Source organism: Macaca nemestrina, chromosome 4 (assembly GCF_043159975.1).
Source record: "Macaca nemestrina isolate mMacNem1 chromosome 4, mMacNem.hap1, whole genome shotgun sequence".
Classification (NCBI taxonomy): Eukaryota; Metazoa; Chordata; class Mammalia; order Primates; family Cercopithecidae; genus Macaca; species Macaca nemestrina.
Window position 1 is genome coordinate 174,727,548 of NC_092128.1, and position 26,055 is coordinate 174,753,602.

Below are 26,055 nucleotides of genomic sequence, written 5' to 3' on the forward strand. Positions count from 1 at the left end.
GACAATGCTAACTTTTGAAAATGAAAGCCCTGGACGTTCTGAGTAGGTGTTTGGCACCCACAATCTCACTGAAGAAGAATGCTGTTTCTTAATGTCAAGCCAAAGTGCAAAGCAATATAGAGGCCAAGTCTTCTCTTGATGGTTGATTTACTTCGGTAAAACAAATTCTATGTTCCTCTTCTTTTTTTTTTTTTTTTTTTTGAGACGGAGTCTCGCTCTGCCGCCCAGGCTGGAGTGCAGTGGCCGGATCTCAGCTCACTGCAAGCTCCGCCTCCCGGGTTTATGCCATTCTCCTGCCTCAGCCTCCTCAGTAGCTGGGACTACAGGCGCCCGCGACCTCGCCCGGCTAGTTTTTTTTGTATTTTTTTAGTAGAGAAGGGGTTTCACCGTGTTAGCCAGGATGGTCTTTATCTCCTGACCTCGTGATCCGCCCGTCTCGGCCTCCCAAAGTGCTGGGATTACAGGCTTGAGCCACCGCGCCCGGCCCCTATGTTCCTTTTCTATGAACAGTTTACATTTGAAACATTAGATTTTTTTCACTGATGAGGGAAGGACATGGGCTTCTGTGCTACTTTCAAGTCGGTGATGCTAAGGTCTCCTTCTCAAAGTAGAGCCGGAATCAGAGGTGAGAAATGTCGGGACTTGAAGAGTTAGGCTACTTTGCATGTACCCAGCATCTAGAACCAATTCCAGCTTCATAACTCAGCTGTGAATGAACTCCCTTAGGCATTTGATAGCCAAGTAGGCAGTAGTTCAAGACTAGAAAACCCGGAAATGGGTGAAAGTGCAGACTGTTATCTAGAGATGTAAGTGTATGTTCTGGAGGGGGAATGGGTCTCATTCTGGGCACTGGGAGGCACATTTAAGAAATCCCAAATCAAGATAGTGTCATCGTGGGAGCTGCTGATGATTTGAAACTCATCAAACTGTAGCTGAAACACACGTCCAGAATGTTCCACCAATGTGTGCAAACACAAAGTGCTTGCTGGGGCTCGAGGGTCAAGAGCAGCTTGCGAGTCCTAAACTTCAATTTTCCCATCATAGGCCCCACTGACAATCCTCTTTACCAAACCGGATGCATTGGTGAGATAGATTCTTCGGATTCTACGGTGAGAGTGGGATATGAACAGGGGTGAAGTTCTTAACACATTAATCCACCACAATGAGGCTGTACCGCACTTACGCTTCAGCAGTGGACTGATGGTGACCTGTTCCAAGGACCGCTCCATTGCCCTGTGGGACAGGGCTTCTGCGACCGATTCTTCATGTTCCTCTAGGACTCTTAAAACAGAAGCCACATCCAATATCCGAGAGCCTAATGGTATTATCTGATGATCCATTAACAACCAGCCCATCCCTGTACTGGAAACAAGACTCGCTTGTGCCCACTGACAGTACGAACAAATTCACAGGTGCTCATGCTTCAGACTTTGATGGTTCTGTCACCCGAGGCGGACACGATGTATTTGTCGTCAGTCTACTACATCGACAGCAGCTTTAGTGGCCAATCAGGACACGGCGTAAAGTGATATCGGTCGCAGAAGCCCTGTCCCACACAGCAATGGAGTGGTCCTTGGAACAGGTCACCATCAGTCCACTGCTGAAGCGTAAGTGCGGTACAGCCTCATTGTGGTGGATTAATGTGTTAAGAACTTCACCCCTGTTCACATCCCACACTCTCACCGTAAACTCCGAAGAGCCAGTTACAATGACACGCTCATCATACTGCAGATAGAGGACAGAGCCTGTGTGTCCGTTAACACTTTCAAACATTCCAGGCTGGTTTTATCCCAAATCTTAATAGAATTATCTTGTGGGCCACTGATAATTTTTTCATCATTGTACTGTAAAGCGTAGATGCCTTTACTATTTTCAGAGCAGTACTGAATCCTCTGCAAGCTGTGTTGGCCACACTGCCAGGTGGATTCTATAGTCTCTATATCCTGGATAATCTTTGGGTATAATGACCCATAAAATGAATTTGGAGGGCTAGCTGTGGGTCTGTTTTTAAAGAGGTACTGATCCCACCCTCTTCTTTCTGAAAGTCCTTTCCACAGGGGGTCAGTGTATTTAACCAGGTACTGATCCCACCCTCTTCTTTCTGAAAGTCCTTTCCACAGGGGGTCAGTGCGTACCATTCGTTCAATCAGCTTCTTCCAAAGCATTCGTTCTGAGATCACTCGCTGCCATTCTTTACATACCAGCTCTGCTGCACACACAGACCTGGCATCCAGGTACGAAAGAATATTTTCTGCTATGTGATCTAAGCCTTGCTCAGGTAGAGCAGCAATAAAGTCCCGCTGCAACATGGGCTTCAGGTGAGAATTAATACGTCCATGCTGCTAATGACACATTCGGGAAATAAGATGTTCCACGAATTCCACCTGATCTGATTCAGACCACTGGTCAAAATATTGAATACACAAGTCTTTTTCTTTTTGGTAGTTTCCTTCTGATGGCCTGCTTCTGGAGACAATCACAGACAATGTTCCATTACTTATCTGCCAAGGAGTATTTTTCTTTGGGGACTCATCTTCATCTTGATCTTCCATAACTGAAGTGTTAGTTCCACATGGCTGGGGAGGCCTCATAATCATGGCAAAAGGCAAGGAGGAGCAGGTCACATCTTACGTGGAATGGCAACAAGCAAAGAGAGAAGCTTGTGCAGGGAAACTCCGCTTTTTAAAAACATCGGATCTTGACCAGGTACATTGGCTTACGCCTGTAATCCCAGCACTTTGGGAGGCTGAGGCAGGTGGATCCCGACCTGAGGTCGGGAGTTTGAGACCAGCCTAACCAACATGGTGAAACCCTATCTCTACTAAAAATACAAAATTAGCCAGGCATGGTGGCGCATGTCTGTAATCCCAGCTACTTGGGAGGCTGAGGCAGGATAATCGCTTGAACCCGGGAGGCAGAGGTTGCAGTGAGCCGAGATCGTGCCATTGCACTCCAGCCTTCAACAAACCTCTTCTGTCAAATTACATTTCCCAATGAGGTAAGATTACAATAAGAATTGGCTTTCAATTTGTGCAGTTGGTGTAAGTTCTCCTCTTGATTCACTTAGTAAATCTTTGCCACGGGACTGCTGTGGTGGTTGGAAAGATACTCCACTGCCAATAGGACAAAGTTCAACAGGGACGGGCCAAGGCGTGCTATTTAGGGAAGGAGGAGGGGAGAGGAAGACAAATATGGGCAAAGCGTGGCACAGAACAAATTGCAGGCATTTTTCCACAAGGGCAGGGCTTCATACAAAACTAACAACTGAGTTTAGCCAGCAGGGGAGCCTGAGTGAGGCCCCCCTGCAGTGCAGTGGGAGAATGGGGCAGTGGGAAGGTGGAGGGTGCAGGGGCGAGGTGGGGAGGGAGGGCTAGGGAGTTGTGAGTGAGGAAATAAACCTTTTTCTGCTTCGCCCCCTGCTGCCTTCTCTACACCAACTAAGCTGTCTTCAACAAGGAGGGGAGATATTTCTCTTTGCTCTAGTTTCCCTCCCAACTCCAGCTGTCTTTTTCAGGATTTCCAGTCTCCTCCCACCTTCTTGGATAGGAAGCCTGGGCTATAAGCAGCTGTTTTATTTCCTTATGCTGTAGACAAAAGCTAAATAGGTCCCAAACTCAAAACTTGGGTACCAAAGCCTTGATGATCTTATTTTAGGCACAAGAGTAAAATAAAGAGAAGTGAAGCATTATTTGGAGTGGTGACAAGACACAGACGGTAAAAATGAGCAGGAAAGTATCTGATGGTGACTATTGCTTATGAAGGAGTGAAACTGAGTGTCTGATAGTGGATGAGTGGGTGGGCATTCTTAGCTATGTCAGGAATGGTTGCTTTAAGAAGGTGACATTTAAACAAAGAGCTGAAAGACAAGAATGAACCAGTAGTGTTAATAGCTTCTGTTGGGGAAAAATCCCTTAAAGTGATTAAGGAAGCCCGGACTTGCCCTAGAACATGTGGAATCAACTAAGACTAACCAAACTGGCTGAGGATGGAGTTTACACACCCAGTGGAAGGAGTGTTCGAAACATAACGCATTTTAGTTATAGGAAAATTAAGAAAGCTACAATCCTCACCACCAAGGGAGAGGCTGGCAAAAGAACTGGGTCTTGGGTGGCTCTACTGAAACCCACCAGAAAGCCTCCAGAAGCTTTCTCTAAGACTTGGCCCTAACTTGGTGAGCCGTATCATTTCCAGTATAGTGGGGTGGGGACAAGTGAGGACTCTGGCATCAGAGACAAAGCACTGAATTCTAGGTGTGTGACCTTAGGCAAATACTTAATGACTTGGAGCCTCAGTTTCCTCATCTGTAAACGGGGTATGAGAACCCTCCCATTCAGGGGGACTGCGAGGGTTACATGTGGCCATGTGTGCAGAGCATTGTCATAAAGTTGACATGAAGGACCTTAAGATGTAGTGTGCAGGCCGGGCGCGGTGGCTCACGCCTGTAATCCCAGCACTTCGGGAGGCCAAGGCGGGTGGATCACCTGAGGTCAGGAGTTAGAGACCAGCCTGGCCAACATGGTGAACCCCGTCTCTGCTAAAAATACAAAACTTAGCTGGGCCTGGTGGCGGGCGCCTGTAATCCCAGCTACTTAGGAGGCTGAGGCAAGAGAATCGCTTGAACCTGGGAGGCAGAGGTTGCAGTGAGCCCAGATTGTGCCATTGCACTCCAGCATGGGCAACAGAGTGAGACTCTGTCTCAAAAAAAAAAAAAAAAAAAACAGGCCCGGAGTAGTGGCTCACCCTGGTAATCCCAGGTCTTTGGGAGGCCAAGGCAGGGGAATCACGAGGTCAGATCGAGACCATCCTGGCTAACATGGTGAAACCCCGTCTTTACTAAAAATACAAAAAATTAGCCGGGCATGGTGGCAGGTGCCTGTAGTCCCAGCTACTAGGGAGGCTGAGACGGGAGAATGGCGTGAACCCAGGAGGTGGAGCTTGCAGTGAGCCGAGATCAAGGCACTGCACTCCAGCCTGGGCGACAGAGCAAGACTCCATCTCAAAAAAAAAAAAAAGAGGAAGAAGAGGACGAGGAAGAGGAAGGAGAAGAGGAAGGAGGAGGAGGAGAAGGAGGAGAAGGAGAAGGAGACGGAGACGGAGAAGAAGACGAAGAAGATGAAGACGAAGAAGACAAAGATGAAGACGAAGATGAAGACGACGACGAAGAAGATGAAGACGATGAAGATGATGAAGACGACGAAGGAGACGATGAGGAAGACGAAGACGATGATGAAGACGATGAAGACAAAGAAGACGACGACGAAGAAAAGGAAGAAGACGACGACGATGAAGATGACGACAACGACGAAGACGACGACGACGACGAAGATGACGATGAAGACAACGACGACGACGAAGAAGAAGACGACGAAGAAGACGACGACGATGACGAAGACGAAGAAGCAGATGACGACGACAAAGAAGAAGAAGAAGAAGAAGAATTAGCCGGGCGTAGTGGTGCACACTTGTAGTCCCAGCTACTTGAGAGTTTGAGGCAGGAGAATCACTTGAATCTGGGAGGCAGAGTTTGTAGTGAGGTGAGATTGCGCCACTGCACTCTGCACTCCAGCCTGAGTGACAGAGTGAGACTCTACCTCAAAAAAAAAGAAAAAAATAAGGTGGTGTGCAGCCACACATCAGAGGTTCCCGAAGTGGCCCAAGCAGATTGCTTGGTGGAATAAAGAGGTGCTTTCTGTAGCCCCAGGACCTGGAAGGGAGGAAGAAATGCCTTTACTACCTGAAGGACTCTTTCCTAGCAAACTTCTTGCAAAGGACAAACAGCATTATCTCACGCAGCTGTTACATAACAGGTTATGTAACTACTTAAGGGGAAACAACTCTGTGGATGGCTGAGATTTCCCAGAATTACCCATAATTGTTTTAAATATAAACACTTTCCCACATCAACATGGAAATAGCCATCACAGAAGATGACGCAAGTGGCTTGTTACCATCTACATGGTTCTGATTTCCAGCTGGTGGTCAACACAAGCAGAGAAAAAGGCAAGAATAAGTCCATCTTGTTTTGGGAGGCAGGAGATCTGAATTCTAGTCCTGGCTGGGTAGCCTTGGGCAAGTCACTCAACGCTTGTTACTCCAAATGTGGTACCTGGGCCAGCAGTATCCATGGCCCCTGGGAGCTTGTTGGAAATGAAGAACTTCTGGGCACACCCCAGATTTACTGAATCAGAGCCTGCACTGTTAGCAGGATCTTCAGGTGGTTTTATGCACATTGAAGTGTGAGAAGCAGAGTTTCATCATGTTGGCCAGGACGGTCTCAAACTCCTAACCTCATGATCCACCCTCTTTGGCATCCCAAAGTGCTGGGATTACAGGTGTGAGCCACATGCCCGGACCAAAGTGTCTTTCAAATTGAATACAAATATAACTAGCTTCGGCCAGGCGTGGTGGTTCATGCCTGTAATCCCAGCATTTTGGGAGGCCGAGGTGGGTGGATCACCTGAGGTCAGGAGATTGAGACTAGCTTGACCAACATGGAGAAACCCCATCTCTACTAAAAATACAAAATTAGCCAGGTGTGGTAGTGGATGCCTATAATCCCAGCTGCTAGGGAGGCTGAGGCAGGAGAATTGCTTTAACTTGGGAGGCAGAGGTTGCGGTGAGCCAAGATCGCGCCATTAGACTCCAGTCTGGGCAACAAGAACAAAATTCCATCTCAAAAAAAGATATATATATATATTTGCATCCAGCCTCTTAAAAATTACAAAAGTAGGCCAGGTGTGGTGGCTCATGTCTGTAATCCCAGCACTTTGGGAGGCTGAGGCAGGAGGATCATTTGAGGTCAGGAGTTTGAGACCAGCCTGGCCAACATGGTGAAAATCTCTACTAAAAATGCAAAAAAAAAGAAAACAAAAAACCTAAGTAGCCATGCATGGTGAAACATGCCTGTAATCCCAGATACTTAGGAGGCTGAGGCAGGAGAATCGCTTGAGCTTGGGAGATGGAGGTTGCAGTGAGCTGAGATTGTGCCGCAGCACTCCAGCCTGGGTGACAGAGTGAGACTCCATCTCAAAAAAAAAAAAAAAAAAAAAACCCAAAAAACAAACAAACAAAAAAAACATATTCACAATTAAGAAAAAAAGTTAAACAGAAAAAAGAGCAAAAATGATTAGCTGGGCATGGTGGCAGGTGCCTGTAATCCCAGCTACTTGGGAGACTGAGGTAGGATAATTGCTTGAACCCAGGAGGTAGAGGTTGCAGTGAGCTGAGGCTGCGCCATTGCACTCCAGCCTGGGCAACAAGAGAGAAACTTTGTCAGAAGAAGAAGAAGAAGAAAGAAGAAAGAAGAAGAAAGAAGAAAGAAGAAGAAAGAAAGAAGAAAGAAGAAAGAAGAAAGAAGAAAGAAGAAAGAAGAAAGAAGAAAGAAGAAGGAGAAGGAGGAGGAGAAGGAGGAGGAGAAGGAGGAGGAGAAGGAGGAGGAGAAGGAGGAGGAGGAGGAGGAGGAGGAGGAGGAGGAGGAGGAGGAGGAGGAGGAGGAGGAGGAGGAGGAGGAGAAGGAGAAGGAGAAGGAGAAGAAGGAGGAGGAGGAGGAGGAGGAGGAGGAGAAGGAGAAGGAGAAGGAGAAGGAGAAGGAGAAGGAGAAGAAGGAGGAGGAGGAGGAGGAGGAGGAGGAGGAGGAGGAGGAGGAGGAGGAGGGGGAGGGGGAGGAGGAAGAACAGAGAGCAAAAATAAAATGTACAAGTCCTTCTCCTTCCCACAACTCCCCCTCCCAGGCCTGCCTTCCACTAGCCGTCTCCTGGACCTCCTCAGGCTGGACCCTGGCATCCAGGCTTTCTCCCTTCCTGGCAGGCAACACCTACACTCCAGGTGGGCTTCTTTCGAAGCGGAGTTACTTGCCTTGAGTTGGAAGGATGGGGTGGAAAATCACCCCTTTCCCACAAGCTAACCATACTCTTCACAGAAAGGCTTGCTCTGATGTGGCTATGGATGCCCCCTTTCCCCTTGACAGCCTGCAGGAAAGAAATAGGTTCCAGGTCAGAGAACTGGTCCTGCCACCTCTTAGCAAGTTATGTGGGGTTGCCTTTACTCCTCACTTTGAAATGTCAGCGGCTTGTCACTTGTCACTTATATTCTCAGTTTGAGGCTTCAGTTGACATCCTCAGACAAGAGTCTGTTATGGTCTTCCAAATCTAGGTGTCTGCAGATGGACCCCATATGACCATATTTGTCCTGGGATCATTTCATGGTTGGTTCGTTCTTTCTCCAGCATGAACGTGACATGATCAAACTTATGACTGCCCTTCATAAGGGTCGTTCTGGCTGCCCTACAGGGAGTTTGCTAGCATCTCTGGCTTCCATGCCTCCTTAGTTAGAAACTTTCCATCTTTGTCCGGTTTTAACAGACTGAGATCTTGGCCAAGCCTAAAACCTGAGGTTCTCACCTATCATCTCCATAAATGAACAACAAATACCTACTTTGCCGATTTCTATGACTCAAATATCCTTTCATTAGCAAAATGCAGAATTACAGAATGGAAGCAGCTTGCATTTTGTTTTGATATGCACTTACTCATCAAGTATTTATTCGAGTTGACTCTGTGCTGGCACTATGCCTGGACTGGAGGTTTAATAATGAACATGACAGGCAAGGTTAAATTTGACGAAAGGCCAGATGCAGTGGCTCATGCCTGTAATCCTAGCACTTTGAGAGGCCAAGGCGGGTGGATTGCTTAAAGCCCAGGAATTAGAAACCTGCCTGGGCAACATGGCAAGACCTCGTCTCTACAAAAAATACAAAAATTAGCTGGGCATGGTAGTGTGCTCCTGTAGTCCCAGCTACTTGGAAGACTGAGGTGGGAAGTTCCTTTAAGTCTGGGAGGCAGAGGTTGCGTGAGCGGAGATCATGCCACTGCACTCCAGCCTGGGAGACAGAGTGAGACCCTGTCTGAAAAAAGAAATGGACAAAAGATACCCCTGTGAGCTAGCTTTCAGTTCTGGAGGAAAAAAATCTCTAGGAACTGAAAATCTTAACTTAGTCTCCATGATAACTGAATCATACTTCTTGTAAAATTTGCCTTAATAGTATTTATAATAGTTAAAGCATTTAAATTTTTTATGTTGGATTTATTTTATTTCATTTTGGAACTCAGGTTCCAAAGGTAGATTTAATCATACTCCTCAATTTATGGCACACTTAAGAAAAAGAATTACTTTACTGTGGTAAGAATACTTAACATGACGGCTACCCTCTTAATATATTTTCAAGTGTACAATACAGTATCCCTAAGTATAGGTACAGTGTTGTACAGCAGGTCTCTGGGACTCATTCATCTTGCTTAACTGACACTTTACGCCTGTTGATTAGAAACTTTCCATTGAGGTCAGGCATGGTGGCTCATGCCTGTAATCCCAGCACTTTGGGAGGCCAAGGCAGGTGGATCACCTGAGGTCAAGAGTTCGAGACTAGCCTGGCCAACACGGCAAAACCCCATCTCTACTAAAAATACAAAAATTAGCCAGGTGTGGTGGTGCACACCTGTAATCCCAGCTACTGGGGAGGCTGAGGTGGGAGGATCACTTGAACCTGAGAGGCGGAGCTTGCAGTGAGCCAAGATCACACGACTGCACACTGCACTCCAGCCTGAGTGAGAGAGCAAGACTGTCTCAAAAAAATAAAAAAAAACTTTCCATTGATCTTTGCCCAGCCCCTGGCAACTACCATTTCACTTTTGTATTCCATAAATTGGCCTATTTTAGATACTAATTTTAAGTGGAATCACACAGTATTTGTTCTTCTGTGACTGGCTTATTTCACTTAGCATAATGTCTCAGAGTTCATCCATGTTGTCCCATATTGCAGAAGTTTCTTCTTTTCTAAGGCTGAATACTAATATTCCGCTGCATGTGTATTCCACATTTTCTTTATCCACTCATTTGCTAGTGGACACTTGGTTTGTTTCTGCATCTTGGCTATTATGAATAATGCTGCAATGAATATGGCAGTGCTAATAACTCTTGGAAGGAGATTCTGGTTTCAATTATTTGGATCAATACCCAGAAGTGGAATTGCTGGGTCATACGGTAGTTCTATTTTTAATTAATTAATTAATTAATTTTTTTTTTTTTGAGAAGGAGTCTCACTTTTGTTGCCCAGGCTGGAGTGCAGTGGTGCAGTCTCAGCTCACTGTAACCCCCACCTCCTGGGTTCAATCGATTCTCCTGCCTCAACCTCTTGAGTAGCTGGGATTACAGGCATGCCCCCAGCTAATTTTTTTTTTTTTTTTGTAATTTTAGTAGAGACGGGGTTTCACCATGTTGGTCAGGCTGGTCTGGAACTCTTGACCTCAGGTGATCTGCCCACCTTGGCCTCCCAAAGTGCTGGGATTACAGGCATGAGCCACCATGCCTGGCCTTAGAGTTGTTTTTTTTCTGCTATTGACTTCTAGTTTTATTTCACTGTGGTCAGAAAAGATACTTGGTATGATTTCAGTCTTCTTAAACTTGTTAAGACTTGTTCGTGACTGTTACGGTTTGAACGTTGGTCCCCTCCTAAACTTCTGTGTTGGAGATTTAATCACCAATGCGACAGTTTGGGGAAGGGAGGCCTAATGGGAGGTGCTTAGGTCATGAGGGCTTTATCCTCGTGAGTGGATTAATGCTGCACTTGAACAAGCTATCTGGAGCGGGTTCATCGTCTGCTGCACTTTCGCCACGTGAGGAAGTGTGCTGTGTTCTTCCCCTCTGAAGGATGCAGCCAAACTTGCCAGCACCTTGATCTTTCACTTGCCAGTCTTCAGAGCTGTGAGAAATCAATGTCTGTTCTTTACAAATTATCCATCCTCAGGTATTCTCATATAGCAGCGCAACACAGATGAAGGCCGTGGCCTAACCTTACCATTTACGCTGGGGAATATTCCATGTGCACTTCAAAAGGATGTGGATTCTGCTGCCGTTGGGTGGAATGTTCTGTGTATGTCTGTCAGGTCCATTTAGTCTACAGTGTTGTTCAAATCATTTGTTTCCTTATCAATAGTCTATCTGGACGTTCTATCCACTATTGAAAGTGGGGTATTGAAGTCTGTTACTATAACTGTATTCCTTTTATTCTCCTTTTTACAAAGTAGTCAGAGGCTTGGATATTATTGTATTGCTTTCTTTCTTTAGTTCTGTCAGTGTTTGCTTTATATACTTAGGTTTTCTGATGTTGAGTATTTATAATTGTTATGGCTTCCTAGTGAACTGGCCATTTTATCATTATATAATGTCCTTCCTTGTCTCTCATGACAGTTTTAAATTTTAACTCTATTTTGTCTGATCCAAGTATAATCACTTCTGCTCTTTCTTGGTTACCAGTTGCAAGGAATAAGTTTAAGGACACACAGTGCTCTATGTGTGTCCTTAAATGTAAAGTGAGTTTTTTGTAGACAGCCTGTAGTCTTGTTTTTTATCCTTTCAGCCATTCTCTATCTTTTGATTAGGGAGTTTAATCAATTTACATTTAAAGTAATTATTTATAGGGAAGAATTTACTACCGCCATTTTATTGTTTATTTGTTTTTGTTTTTGTTTTGGTTTTTTTTTTTTGAGACAGAGTCTCGCTCTGTTGCCCAGGCTGGAGTGCAGTGGCACGATCTCAGCTCTCTGCAACCTCTGCCTCCTGGGTTCAAGTGAGCACGTCTGACTAATTTTTGTATTTTTAGTAGCGATGGGGTTTCACCATGTTGGCCCGGCTGGTATCAAACTCCTGACCTTAAGTGATCTGCCCACCTTGGCTTCCCAAAGTGTTGGGATTACAAGCATGAGCCACCATGCCCAGCCTTATTAACTGGTTTGTGTTAGTCTTATAATTCTTTTGTCCATCTGTTCCTCTCTTGCTGTCTTCTTTTTGTTTTGTTTTTTTTGTATTGATATGCTTTGATTCCTTCCTCTTTTTCTTTTGTGTAATTTTTACAGATATTTTCTTTGTCATTATCATGGGGTTTACAAAAACAATCTTACAGTTAGAACCGTCTATTTTAAGATGATAACAACTTAAGTTCAATTGTATACAAAACATAATACTTTTATTATCTATCCCCTATACACACTTTATGTTGTCATAATTTACATGTACTTATATTATGTATCTATTAATGTATCCTTTAACTATAGGTATTTATAATGCTTTTGTCTTTTAATTTTTATACTAGAATCAGAAGTGATTTACCCACCACCAATACAGTATTGCAGTATTCTGTATTTGTCTTTATATTTACCTTTACCAATAAGTTTTATATTTTCTTATGCAACTGTTTTGCTGTTTTAGCATCCTTTTGTTTCAACTTGAAGAACGCCCTTTGGAATTTTTTTGTAAGGCAAGTTTAGTGGTCATAAACTATTTTTAGCTTTTGTTTTTCATGAGAAAACTTCATTTCTCCTTCATTTTGGAAGGACTATTTTGCCAGGCATAGTATTCTTAGTTGACAAGTTTTTTTTTTTTCCTTTCAGTACTTTGATTATATTACCCTATTCCCTTCTGGCCTACAAAGTTTCCACTGAGAAATCAACTCATGGTCTTATAGGGGCTCCCTTATACATGTCCTTATATATTCTCCTCTTAACCATTTATTATTATTATGATTAATATTATTATTATTTAGAGATAGGGCTCACTCCGTGGCCAAGACTTCAATGCAGTGGTGTGATAATAGTTTAATGAAGCCTCAAATGCCTGGGCAAAAGGGATCCTCCCATCTCAGCCTCCAGATTAGCTGGGCCTACAGGCACAGGCCACAATGTCCCGCTGATTATTTTACTTTTTGTAGAGACAGAGTCTTTCTTTGTTGCCCAGGCTGGTCTCAAACTACTGGGCCCAAGTGATCCTCCTGCCCTGACCTCTCAAAGTGCTGGAATTACAGGTATGAACCACCACACCAGGCCCTTCTTGACCATTTTTAAATGTATAATTCAGTAGCATTAAGTATATTCATATTGTTGTTGAACCAGTCTCCAGACTTCTTTTCATCTTGTAAGTCTAAAACTCTATACCCAAACTCTATACCCATTAAACAATAACTCTTCATCCCTCCCTTGCCTTAGCACCTGACAGCCACCATTCCACTCCTTTAGTCTCTATGGATTTGACTACTCTGTTTACCTCATATAAGTGAAATAATATGATATTTTTCATTTAATTTTATTGTATTGTAGAGATGGGATCTCACTCTGTTGCCCAGACTAGAGTTCAGTGGCATGATCATAGCCCCCTGCAGCATTGACCTCCTGGGCTCAAGCAATTCTCTTGCCTCAGCCTCCCAAGTAGCTGGAACTACAGGCATGCATTACCTTGCATGGCTAATTTATCTTTTTTGTAGAGACAGGATCTCACTATATTGGCCAGGCTGTTCTCAAACTCCCGGTTTCAAGCAATCCTCCTGCTTCGGCCTCCCAAAACGCTGGGATTATAGGCATGACCCACCTTACCTGGCCTATTTGTTCTTTTTTGTCTGGCACATATTGCTTAACATAAGGTCTTCAAAGTTTATCCATGATGTAGCATGTGTCAAAATTTCCTTCTGTTCTAAGAATAAATAATATTCTGTTGAATAGATACTCCACATTCTACTTATCCATTCATTGGACAATGGAAACTTGGGTTGCTTACACCTTTTGGTTATTGTGAATACTGCTGCTATGAACACAGGTGTATACATATCTACTCATGTCCTACTTTCAATCCTTGTAGGTATATACCCAGAAGTGGAATTGCCCCCTTACTATTTATTTTTATTTTTGAGACAGAGTCTTGTTCTGTCGCCAGGCTGGAGTGCGGTGGTATAATCTCAGCTCTCTGCAACCTCCACCTCCCAGGTTCAAGCAGTTCTCCTGCATCAGCCTCCCAGGTAGCTGGGACTACAGGTGCCCGCCACCATACTTGGCTAGTTTTTGTATTTTTAGTAGAGACAGGGTTTTACTATGTTAGCCAGGCTGGTCTCGAACTCCTGACCTCAAATGATCTGCCTGCCTCAGCCTCCCAAAGTGCTGGGATTATAGGTGTGAGCCACAGCACCGGTTATTTTATTTGAGACTGAGTCTGGCCCTGTCACCCAGGCTGGAGTACAGTGGTGTGATCTCGGCTCACTGCAACCTCTGCCTCCCAGGTTCAAATGATTCTCCTCCCTCAGCCTCCCAAGTAGCTGGCACTACAGGCACGCACCACCATGCCCAGATAATTTTTGTACTTTTTTAGTAGAGACGGGGGCTTCACCATGTTGGCCAGGCTGGTCTCGAACTCCTGACCTCAAATGATCTGCCCACCTAGGCCTCCCAAAGTCCTGGGATTAGAGGTGTGAGCCACCGCACCTGGCCCCTTTTCTTCATTTTAGATGAGGACCTCCAGTTAAGATATCAAACTGGTGGTAAATATTCAACAGACTGCGTCCCCATCCTGACTTTCATTTTTCAACACAGAGCCATTTTGTTTGTAATTAAAAATAGTGAGGGTGTGGCCAGGCAGGCAGATCATGACGTCAGGAGTTCAAGACCAACCTGACCAATATGGTGAAACCCCGTCTCTACCAAAAATACAAAAATTAGCCGGGTATGGTGGCACGCGCCTGTAGTCCCAGCTACTCAGGAGGCTGAGACATCAGAATCACTTGAACCCGAGAGGCAGAGGTTGCAGTGAGCCAAGATCGTGCCACTGCACTCCAGCCTGGGCGACAGAGTGAGACTCCGTCTCAAAAAATAAAATAAAATAAATAAAATGAAGGAAAGGGAATTTTTTTTTTTTGAGACAAGGTCTTGCTTTGTTGCCCAGGCTGGAGTGCAGTGGTGAAATCTCGGCTCACTGTAACCTCCACCTCCTGGGTTCAAGCGATTCTCCTGCCTCAGCCTCGCATGCCTGGCTAATTTTTGTATTTTTAGTAGAGACGGTGTTTCACCATGTTGGCCAAGTAGGTCTTGAACTCCTGACTTCAAGTGATTCACCCGCCTCGGCCTCCCAAAGTGCTGGGATTACAGGCATGAGCCACCATGTCTGGCCAGGAAAGGTTTTTTTTTTTTTTTTTTTTTTTTTTACCCTCTGGCAGATTCATATAAGGTCCCACTCACTGACATTCTTTCAATCACATCTTGTTTCTGGTGTTACTGTTTACACTTCTCTCTCTCTCTCTCTCTCTCTCTCTCTCTCTCTCTCTAGTATCATAATCTTATTAAACACTTCCCATACTCACATAGCTAATAGGCTTACATTATAGATATATAATTTCACACAATCTGTTGCTTTAGGTTTATATAAAAGATCAAGTTCCTTTCAATAAAAGAACAACAATAAAAAGATTATGACCTTACAAAAAGCCCTTGAAATGTCTGAAATAGATTAAACAAAACATAGACCAGCAACCCTACAGGGAATAAGAAACTGCTAGCATTTCACAGACTTACACAAAGCTAATAAACACATGAACATGTACTTATTAGCATGAATAATCAAATAAGTAGACATTTAAAATGAGGTTTTATTTTTCAACTCTCAGATTGGTAGGTAAAGAGACTGGTATTATAGTTTGGTGAGGCTTTAGGGAAATATACAGAGTAGGAATGGAATTAAGCACAACCATCTTGTTTCTTAAATTTATTCTATTATTATTATATTTTTTGAGACAGGATCTCACTCTGCCTCCCAAGCTGGAGTGCAGTGGTGTGATGTGGGCTCACTGCAATCTCTGCCTCCCGGGTTCAAGCGATTCTCATGCCTCAGTCTCCCGAGTAGCTGAGATTACAGGCCTGGACCACCACACCCGGCTAATTTTTGTATTTTTAGTAGAGACGCGGTTTTGTCATGCTGGCCAGGCTATAAGCACAACCATTTTGAAACACAATTTGGCAAAAACCTGTCAGCATATCCACTTTCAGCAATTTGTATCTCAGAAGCATGCCGCAAGTCCATAAGAACATACACACGTCCATAGAAAGCATACATCTCTTCTAATAGCAAATAACTGAAAACATCTACAAGTCCATCCACAGGTGTGATGTGTTGAATTGTGTCCCCTAAAAGAGATAAGTTTAAGTCCTAATCCATGGCATACCTGTGAATATGACCTTATTTGGAAACACAGTCTCTGCAGATGTGATTAGTTAAGACGATGGTCCCCAACCTTTTTCGCACCAGGGACTGCTTTCATGGAAGACAGTATTTCCATGGAGAGAGGGTGGTTTTGGGATGTTCCATCGCAGATTATCAGGCATTACATCCTCATAAGGAGCAGGCAACCTAGATCGCTCACATGCGCAGTTCACAGTAGGGTTCATGCTCCTGTGAGAATCTAATGCTGCCACTGATTTGACAGGAGGCGGAGCTCAGGTGGCAATACTCGCCACCATTCACCTCCTGCCGTGTGGCCCAGTTCCTAACAGGCCACACACCGGTACTGGTCTGCAGCCCAAGGACTGGGGACCCTTGAGTTAAGATACGGCAATATTGATGCGGCTGCGATGACTGGAGGAACACAAGGGTTCTTGCTCCACATGCCGGTTTAGATAAAACATGGACACAACTGGAGTGGTTTTAACAGGCAAGTTTAATAGGCAAGAAGGGAGAAGGCAGAAGGAAGAAGCTCCCTCATACAGAGACAAGAGGGAGGGAGGCTCCAAAGCCGAAAGAGGAGATGCCAAGTGCGGTGGAAACAAGCCAAGTATATACAGAGGCTGGAGAAGGTGGTGTCTGATTTGCATAGGGCTCAGGGGATTGGTTTGACCAGGCACGTCATTCATGTAGCCCAGGAAAAAGCTGGTTCTCCCACCCTAGCCTTTTAATATGCAAATGCAGAGCACCATGATGTTCTACACACTTGGGGATCTGTGGGGGCAGCCATGTTGCCAGGCACTTGTGGGACAAGGGCAAGATGAAGAGGGTGGGAATCGTCATGTTTGGGTAGATCCAGTTTCTAATGGCCGGCATGTGCCTATCAAAGGTTGCTGGCCCGGCTCTAAGAGCCTGGGCTTTACAAGAAACGTGTCCAGAGCAGCTTTAAAAATGAAAACTTCCCAAGGACCCCTTTTCCTCTCTATCTGCCTAAAATAATTTCTTAATAACTCCTACCACAATATGAGATATACAGTTGACCCTAAACCCAATGATGGGTGTCCTTGGAAGAAGAGAACACACAGAAACAGACACATACAGAGAGGAAGACCATGTGACCACATTGGCAGAGATTGGTGTGATGGGGTCATAAGCCAAGGAACACCACGAGCCACCAGAAGCTGGAAGAGGCAAGGGAGGATTCATTTCTAGAGCTGTCAGAGAGACTGCAGCCCCACTGAGACCTTGATTTTGCAAATCTCCCCTCTAGAACTGTGGGAAAATAAATTTCTGTTGTTTTAAGCCATGCAATTTGTGGTAATTTGTTATGGCCCCCCAGAAAATATTGTATAAGGGTTAGTTCAATAAATAGTGGTACAGGCCGGGTGCAGTGGCTCACACCTGTAATCCCAGCACTTTGGGAGGCCGAGGTGGGGTGGATTGCTTGAGGGCAGGAGTTCGAGACCAGCCTGGCCAATGTGGCGAAACCCCACCTCTACTAAAAATACAAAAATTAGCTGGGCATGGTGGTGTGCACCTGTAGTCCCAGCTACTCTGCAGGCTGAGGCAGGAGGATCACTTGAACCCAGGTGGAGGCTGCAGTGAGCCAAGATTGTGCCACTGCACTCCAGCCTGGACGACAGAGTGAGACTCTGTCTCAAACAAACAAACAAACAAACAAACAAATAAATAAATAGTGGTACATACAGCACTAAAGATGGAAGTGAAAACCTCCCATCTATTCCCATTTTTTTGTTGTTGTTTTGTTGTTTTTTTGTTTTTTGAGACGGAGTCTTTGCCTTGTTGCTCAGGCTGAAGTGCAGTGGTGCAATCTCGGCTCACCTCTGCTTCCTGGGTTCCAGAGATTATCCTGCCTCAGTCTCTGAGTAGTTGGAATTACAAGCCCACACCACGCCCAGCTGATTTTTGTATTTTTACTAGAGAGGGGGTTTCACCATGTTGGCCAGGCTGGTCTCAAACTCCTGACCTTGGACGATCCGCTCGCCTTGGCCTCCCAAAGTCCTGGGATTACAGGCATGAGCCACTGTGCCCAGCCTATTGTCTTTTGTATTTCGGTTTCTGAACTATGTGAAAATAATTTCTTTTAAAAAATAAAGTAAAATTTAAGGGCTGGGTGTGGTGGCTCATGCCTGTAATCCCAGCACTTTGGGAGGCAGAGGCAGGAACATTGCTTAAGCCCAGGGATTTGATACCACCCTGGGCAACACCGCGAAACCCCATCTCTACAAAAAATACAAAAACTAGCGAGGCACGGTGGCATGTGTCTGTAGTTTCAGCTGCTCAGGAGGCTGAAGAGGGAGGATTGCTTGAGCCTGGGAGGCTGGGGTTGCAGTGAGTGGTGATCATGCCACTGTACTCCCGCTTGGGGGACAGAGTGAGACTTTGTCTCAAAAAATAAATAAGTAAATATGGCTGGGCACAGTGGCTCGTGCCTGTAATCCCAGCAGTTTGGGAGGCCGAGCCGGGTGGATCACCTAAGGTCAGGAGTTCGAGACCAGCCTGGCCAACATGGTGAAACCCCATCTCTACTACAAATACAAAAATTAGTTTGACATGGTAGCATGTTCCTCTAGTCCCAGCTATTCGGGAGGCTGAGGCAAGAGAATCGCTTGAACTTGAGAGGTGGAGGTTGCAGTGAGCCAAGATTGCGCCACTGTACTCCAGCCTGGGCAACAAGAGCGAAACTCTTGAAAATAAATAAATGAATAAATAAAATTAACTAAATGTGATTCTGAGCCTTGTTCTATGCAGCACTAGAAGATTAACTCAAAGCACATGTTGTAAGAAAACTGGAAGGGGAAGAGAGTCCTGATCAAGTAGCATAGGAAGAAGAATTTTTATTTTTATTAATATAAGAAAACAGCCTGGACAACATGGTGAAACCCCATCTCTACAAAAAAGTACAAAAGTTAGCCAGGTGTAGTGGCACATGCCTGTAGTCCCAGCTACTCCAGAGGCTGAGGTGGGAGGATCTCTTGAGCCTGGGAGAGACAGGCTGCAGTGAGCTGTAATTGTGCCATTGTACTCCAGCCTGGGCAACAAAGCAAGACCCTTTCTCAAAAAACAAGAGAAGAGAAAATAAGAAAAGCAAGCATACCCTAGAAGGCCTGGGTACTTAGCATATATTCTGTTGAATCAAGATGCATGAGAGTCTTAATGATAGTTTACTCATACTGTACTTAATATGCAAAATTAGAATAATCAAGTAAGAACAATGATTAGACGCCATTTTTAAATTCTAAAATGAATGCCATGGTGGGGATGAAAGAGTACTGGCCTTGAACTCAGAAAACCAAGGTTTGAGCCTGGGTTCTTCCCATTTCTAGGTTGTGATCACTTCCCTCCCTGAGTCCTTAATTAAAATATCCAGTTTATAAATAGGGATAACAATATCTGCCTGGCCTGGTAACAACGGCTTGTGAGTACAAAGTGCAAAAAGGAGAAAGCAATTCATGGACTTTGACTCTCAGTGCCCAGAAAAAGTCTTGTGCGTGAAGGAAGAACATAGAGGAAGTCATTAGTGATAAGGACCACAGGTGCAGTTGCAACTCCTGCCCTCTCTGGCAAAAAGAAAGGATAGATCTGTGCCAAAACAAGCAGCTTCTAACTCAAGTCATATACCAAGTCAGTCCCTTGCACTGCACATAGTCCTGCTGCTGGCACCGTCCTGGTCTTGACAGTAATAGGTTGGGTATCCTAATCTACTGCCTGGAACTTTCAGTGGTTTCCTCTTCAGTTTAAAGTTAGTTAAATATTCAGGATAATCCTCTCCCTCGGCCCCCTCCCCAGCAAGTGAAGAAACTCTATCTCAAATGGCTTCACCAATGTATTATCTCGCAGAAGAAGAAATCCAGAGAAAGTGTGGCTTCGTGTTAACACACACATGGGCTGGAAGATGATGTCTGTTAACTCTACCACCTTTGGCTTATTTTATGCAGTCTAACTTGTTTGCAAGATGATTGCTCTAGATATCCATGAGAAGAACTGAGACCAATTCTTCTTTTTGTGTATCTTTTTTTGTTTTGTTTTTTGAGACAGAGTCTCACACTGTGCCCAGACTGGACTGCAGTGGCACAATCTTGGCTCACTGCAACCTCTGCCTCCCAGGTTCAAGTGATTCTCCTGCCTCAGCCTCCTGAGTAGCTGGGATTACAGGCACCTGCTACCACACTCAGCTAATTTTTGGTATTTTTAGTAGAGACGGGGTTTCACCATGTTGGCCAGGCTGGTCTTGAACTCCTGACCTCGTGATTTGCCCACCTTGGCCTTCCAAAGTGCTGGGAGTACAGGCATGGGCCACCGCAGCCAACCTATATATCTTTTGTAAAAGAAAAAGAACATATCCCAGAAGTTCCCAACTGCGTACCCCTCCGGGTCAATAACCAGAATTGGGTGGGTCTTCAGCTCACCCCTAAACTCATCATTGATAAGCAGAATGAATGACCATGGCTGGTTTAGACAACTGAGATTTCCTCTGGCCATATAAGGAATGATAGACACTAGAATAAAGTTGGGTCTGTCAGAGTGGAAGAAAGGGAAAAGGGCTGGTGGGGAGGCAGTCTATAGTGCCAGCGAACTGGAAAATCATCTTGATATTTCAGTTCTGCTCTTTGCCTACGGTAATTGTGTATGAGTTAAAAAGGAGATCCATCCATCATTACCTTTCTTATCTCAGATAACTAAGAGATACCATGAACTTAACTGTGTCCAAAATGAAACTACTGGTCTTTTTCCTCACACCTGCTCCTCTGGCAGCCTCCCTGGCCATATTAATTAACAGCAACTCATTCTGTTGAACCAGCACCTTGGAGTTACCTTGGACTCCTGTCCTCTTGCATTCAACATCTCAACCATCAGCAAATCTGATTGGCATGGCCTTTGAAATACTGTACCCAACTTGGGGCCCAGGGAACTGTGGTAGGGAGTTGGGGGAAGGCTATAACTCTCTGCCTCAGCATGAAACCCAGCCATGCTCCAGTACCAGGGAAATAGGGGGTATCTGGAGGTAGTACCCTTGACATGGAATTGGGTGTCCTCATGATGGCAGTGGCAATGGTAAAACTTCACGTGGCTTTGTGAATGATGGACAGGAACAAGAAACCAGAACAGAGGAGGAAGAAGACAGAGGTTGATATGGTTTGGCTGTGTCCCCACCCAAATCTCACCTTCAATTGCAACTCCCACAATTCCCACGTGTCACGGGAGAAAGCTGGTGGGAGGTGTGGGGGCGGGTCTTTCCCATGTTGTTCTTGTGACCGTGACTAAGTCTCATGAGATTTGGTGGTTTTAAAAATGGGAGTTTCCAGCTGGGCACGGTGGCTCACGCCTGTAATCCCAGCACTTTGGGAGGCCGAGGTGGATGGATTACCTGAGGTCAGGCATTTGAGACCAGCCTGGCCAACATGGCAAAACCCCGTCTGCACTAAAAATACAAAAAAATTAGCTGGGCCTGGTGGCACGTCCCTGTAGTCCCAGCTGCCCGGGGAGGCTGAGGCAGGAGAATTGCTTGAACCTGGGAGGCGGAAGTTGCAGTGAGCCGAGATCATGCCACCGCACTCCATCCTGGGCAACAGAGCGAGATTCTGTCTCAAATTAAAAAAAGAAAAAGAAAAAGAAAGAAACAAACAAAAAAATGGGAGTTTCCCTGTACAAGCTCTCTCTCTTTGCCTGCTGCCATTCAAGATGTGACTTGCTCCCCCTTTGCCTTCCGCCATGATTGTGAGGCCTCCTCAGCCACGTGGAACTAACTGTAAATCCAATTACACTTCTTTGTTTTGTAAATTGCCCAGTTTCAGGTATGTCTTTATCAGCAGCGTGAAAATGGACAATTACAGAGGCCATATGATGCCTCTGGTTTGTGGGCACATGTGAGCTGCTATTTTGGGTGTGCTGTATTGGGCCATTCTTGCATTGCTATAAAGAAATACCTGAGACTGGGTAATTTATAAAGAAAAGAAGTTTAATTGGCTCCCAGTTCTGCAGGCTGTATAAGCATGGCACCAACATCACTCAGCTTCATGGGGGGCATCAGGAAGCTTTTATTCATGGCGGAAGGCAAAGTGGGAGCAGGCATTTCACATGGTGAAAGCAGGGGCAAGAGAGAGAGTGGGGGAGGAACTGTAACACACTTCTTTTTTGGGCTATGCAAATTCTCCAATTGCACCCCGGGTCTAATGAATCAGAAACACTGGGGGTGGAAGCGTATTTCCAGCCACAGCCATGTGAAAAGTCAGCAGATCCTCTCCCCAGAAAGCAACTATAAGTCTGAACAAAACTGACAAGAACAACTCTTTCAGTGCTCTGGAAATCAATAAAACTTATACAACCACCTGAGAAATGTTTAAGCTTGAAAACATGCTGAACATTGGGTAAGAACAGTGGATGTCTGAGGCGTTCTTTCCTAGGACTGCTCCCATCTCCTCTAGCCGAGTGGGTATGGAGGTTTTGCCAGGGCAGGGCCAGGCATGAGAACCTGCAGTGGTGCTGCCAGGTTGGAGGGGGCTTACTGGATTTGGTGTAGCAGGTGACGCCCACACCTATGGCACTGTCAGGGGAAGTGATGACAGTCTTACCTTTCGAGAAACGCCATAGGAAGTCCTTTAGATTGAAAGGAAGCAACATCAGAGAGCAACTTTAATGCACAGGACAAAAATAGGCCGGGCGCGGTGGATTACGTCTGTAATCCCAGCACTTTGGGAGGCCGAGGCGGGTGGATCACCAGGTCAAGAGATGGAGACCGTCCTGGCCAACATGGTGAAACCCCGTCTCTACTAAAAATATAAAAATTAGCTGGGTGTGGTGGTGCATGCCTGTAGTCCCAGCTACTCGGGAGGCTGAGGCAGGAGAATCGCCTGAATCCGGGAGGTGGAGGTTGCAGTGAGCCAAGATCACGCCACTGTACTCCAGTCTGGGTGACAGAGCGAGACTCCATCACACACACACACACACACACACAAAAGAAAACCACTGGAAATGTTAAATATGTGGGCTGATAGAAAAGACTCCATAAATATATTTTTCTCATTTCTTCTTTTACTTTTTAAAAAAGACATAATATTGTATAAAGCAATAATCATAACATTGTATTGTTGGGTTTATAGCATGTATAAATGTAATACATATGATAACACAAAAAAGAGGGAAGAGAATTGAGCTTTATTAAAGCAAAGTTTCTATGTTTTATCTGAATTAAATTAGTATTAATCTGAACTATATTTAGATAAGATGCATATTGTTATCAAAATATCAAGCTGTATCCCTTAAATAGTTTCAATTATACCTCAATAAAGCTGAAAAAATTACTTTGAGATGGCTCTTGTTAAAAAATACATATTGTAATCCACACAGCAATGACTAATAAATTTTTAAATAGTAAAAAAAAGAATTTAAATTGTGTACTAAAAAGTATTTAACATAGAAAGCAGTGAAAGAGGGGGAGAGAAACAAAAATAGGAGACATACTGAAAACAAACAGCAGGTTGGGTATGGTGGCTCATGCCTGCAATGCTAATGCTTTGGGAGGCTGAGGTGGGAAGATTGCTTGAGCTCAGGAACTCTAGACCAGCCTGGGTAACATAATGAGACCCCATCTCTATAAGATTATAAAAAGAAAAATTAGTGGGGTGTGGTGGTCAATGCATTTTAGCCTGGGCTATAGAATGAGACCCTGTTTCTAAAATAATAAAAAATAAAAAAACAAAGAAAAGCAAATTAAGCAACAACAAAAGAAAACCAATAGCAAATGGTAAATGTAAATCCAAACATCATTAACTACATTAAATGTGAATGGTCTCAACATTCCAATAAAAAACAAGATATTTGGATTGGATAAAAAAGGCAAAATCTAACTACAGGCAGTCTGCAAGAGTTACACCTTAGGTTCAAAGACACAAATAGGTGGAAAGTAAAAACATGGAAAAAGATATACTGTGAAAATAGTAGGCTGGACATGGCAGCACATGCATCTAAAATCCTAGCACTTTAGGAGGCCAAGCTGGGAAGATTGCTTGAGCTCAGGAGTTTGAGATCAGCCTGAGCAATACAGCAAAACCCCATCTCTATAAAAAATACAAAAATTAGGGCATGGTGGTGCGTGTCTGTAGTCCCAGCTATTCGGAAACTGAGGTGGGAAGATCCGTGAGCCTCAGAGGTCAGGGCTGCAGTGAGCCATCATTGGGCCACTGCACTACAGCCTGGGTGACAGAGACAGAGTGAGACCCTGTCTCAAAAGAACATATATATATAGTAACCATAAGAGAGTTGCAGTCATTAGTTATGTGGCTATCAGCTAACATAAACTTTACGTCAAGAAATATTACTAGAGACAACGAGGAACATTTAGTAACGATAAAAGAGTCAATATGTCAGGAATGTACAAGTCATAAATATGTACATATCTAATAACAAAGCCTCAAAAACATGAAATAAAACTGGCAGAATTAAAATAGATATAAGGAGATATGCACAGTTCAACAACAATAGTTGAAGATATCAATGTTCTATTCTCATTAATTGATGAAAAAATTAGACAATAAATCAGCAAGGATATGAAAGACTTAGAAAACATGATTAACCTATGTGACCTAATTGATATATGTGCAATGAGTGTCAACTCATTCAATGAGAATAGTTAATAAAGACATTTTTATTACCAGAAAATAAAATCACAGAACAATATCCCTTAACAAAATATTAACACACCAAATTCTGCAACATATATAAAGGATTATATACTCTGAACAAGTGGGATTTATTGTAGGAATTCAAGGTTGGTTTAACGTCTGAAACTTGACCAGTGTAATATATTATATTGACAGAACAAAAGACAAAAACTACATGATCCTCTCAATAATAGATGCAGAAATACATTCTAACAAAATTTAACACTCTTTCATGTTAAAAACTCTCAACAAACTAGGAATAGATGAGAACTTCCTCAATCTGGATAAAGTGCATCTATGAAATACCCACAATTAACATCATACTTAACAGTAAAAGACTGAACATTTCCCTGAAATGTCAGGAACAATGCAAAATGTCAGTTCTTGCTACTTCTATTCAACACTGCCCTGGGGGTCCCAGACAGTATTATAAGGCCATAAAGATGAAAAAAGACTTAAGTGGACATTTCATTAAAGAAGATATACAAGTTGCTAATAAGCATTATAAGGTGCTCAACATTAGTCATTAGAAAAATGCAAATTAAAATTACAATGAAATACTATTGTACATTTATTAGAATGGCTGTAATCAAAAGAGAAAAGCAATACCAAGTGTTGGTGAGGATGGGGAGAAAGTGGAACCACCAAACATTGCTGATGGAAATGTAAAAGGATGTAGACATTTGGAAAAGCCAATTGGCAGTTTTTTTTTAAAAGTTAGACAAAAGTTAAAAAATAAACCAAAGTGAAATAAAACCATATGTGTTCACAGGCATGAATATCAGTGTTTACAGCAGCATTATTCATAATATTCAAGAACTGGAAATACTCCTGTATGCATTATCTAAGGCTGCTGTAACAAACTACCATGAACACGGCTGGATGCGGTGGCTCATGCCTATAATCCCAGCACTTTGGGAGGCCGAAGAGGGTGGATCACCTGAGGTCAGGAGTTTGAGACCAGCCTGGCCAACATGGCAAAACCCTGTGGCTACTGAAAACACAAAAAATGAGCCAGGTGTGGTGGCAGGTACCTGTAATCCCAGCTACTTGGGAGGCTAAGGCAGGAGAATTGCTTGAACTCAGTGGGTGGAGGTTGCAGTGAGCTGAGATCGTGCCACTGCACTCCAGCCTGGGTGACAGAGCAAGACGCTGTCTCAGAAAAACGAACAAACCAGAAAAACAACTACCACAAACTGAGTGGCTTGTATAACAGACATTGTCTCGTAGTTTCAGAGGCTAGGAGAGATGAAGGTGTCAGCAAGGCTGGTTCCTTCTGAGGCTGTGAAGAATCTGCTCCATGCCTCTCCCCTAGCTTTTTGGGGTTTGCTGACAATACCTGTGTGCTTAT

The 26,055-nt window shown here is 44.1% G+C and overlaps 1 pseudogene; it reads right to left on the reverse strand.

Annotated features, from left to right (window-relative positions):
- Positions 1-312: 312 nt before the first annotated feature.
- On the reverse strand, positions 313-5,641 carry LOC105472736 (F-box/WD repeat-containing protein 11-like; annotated as a pseudogene).
- Between the last annotated feature and the right edge of the window lie 20,414 nt (positions 5,642-26,055).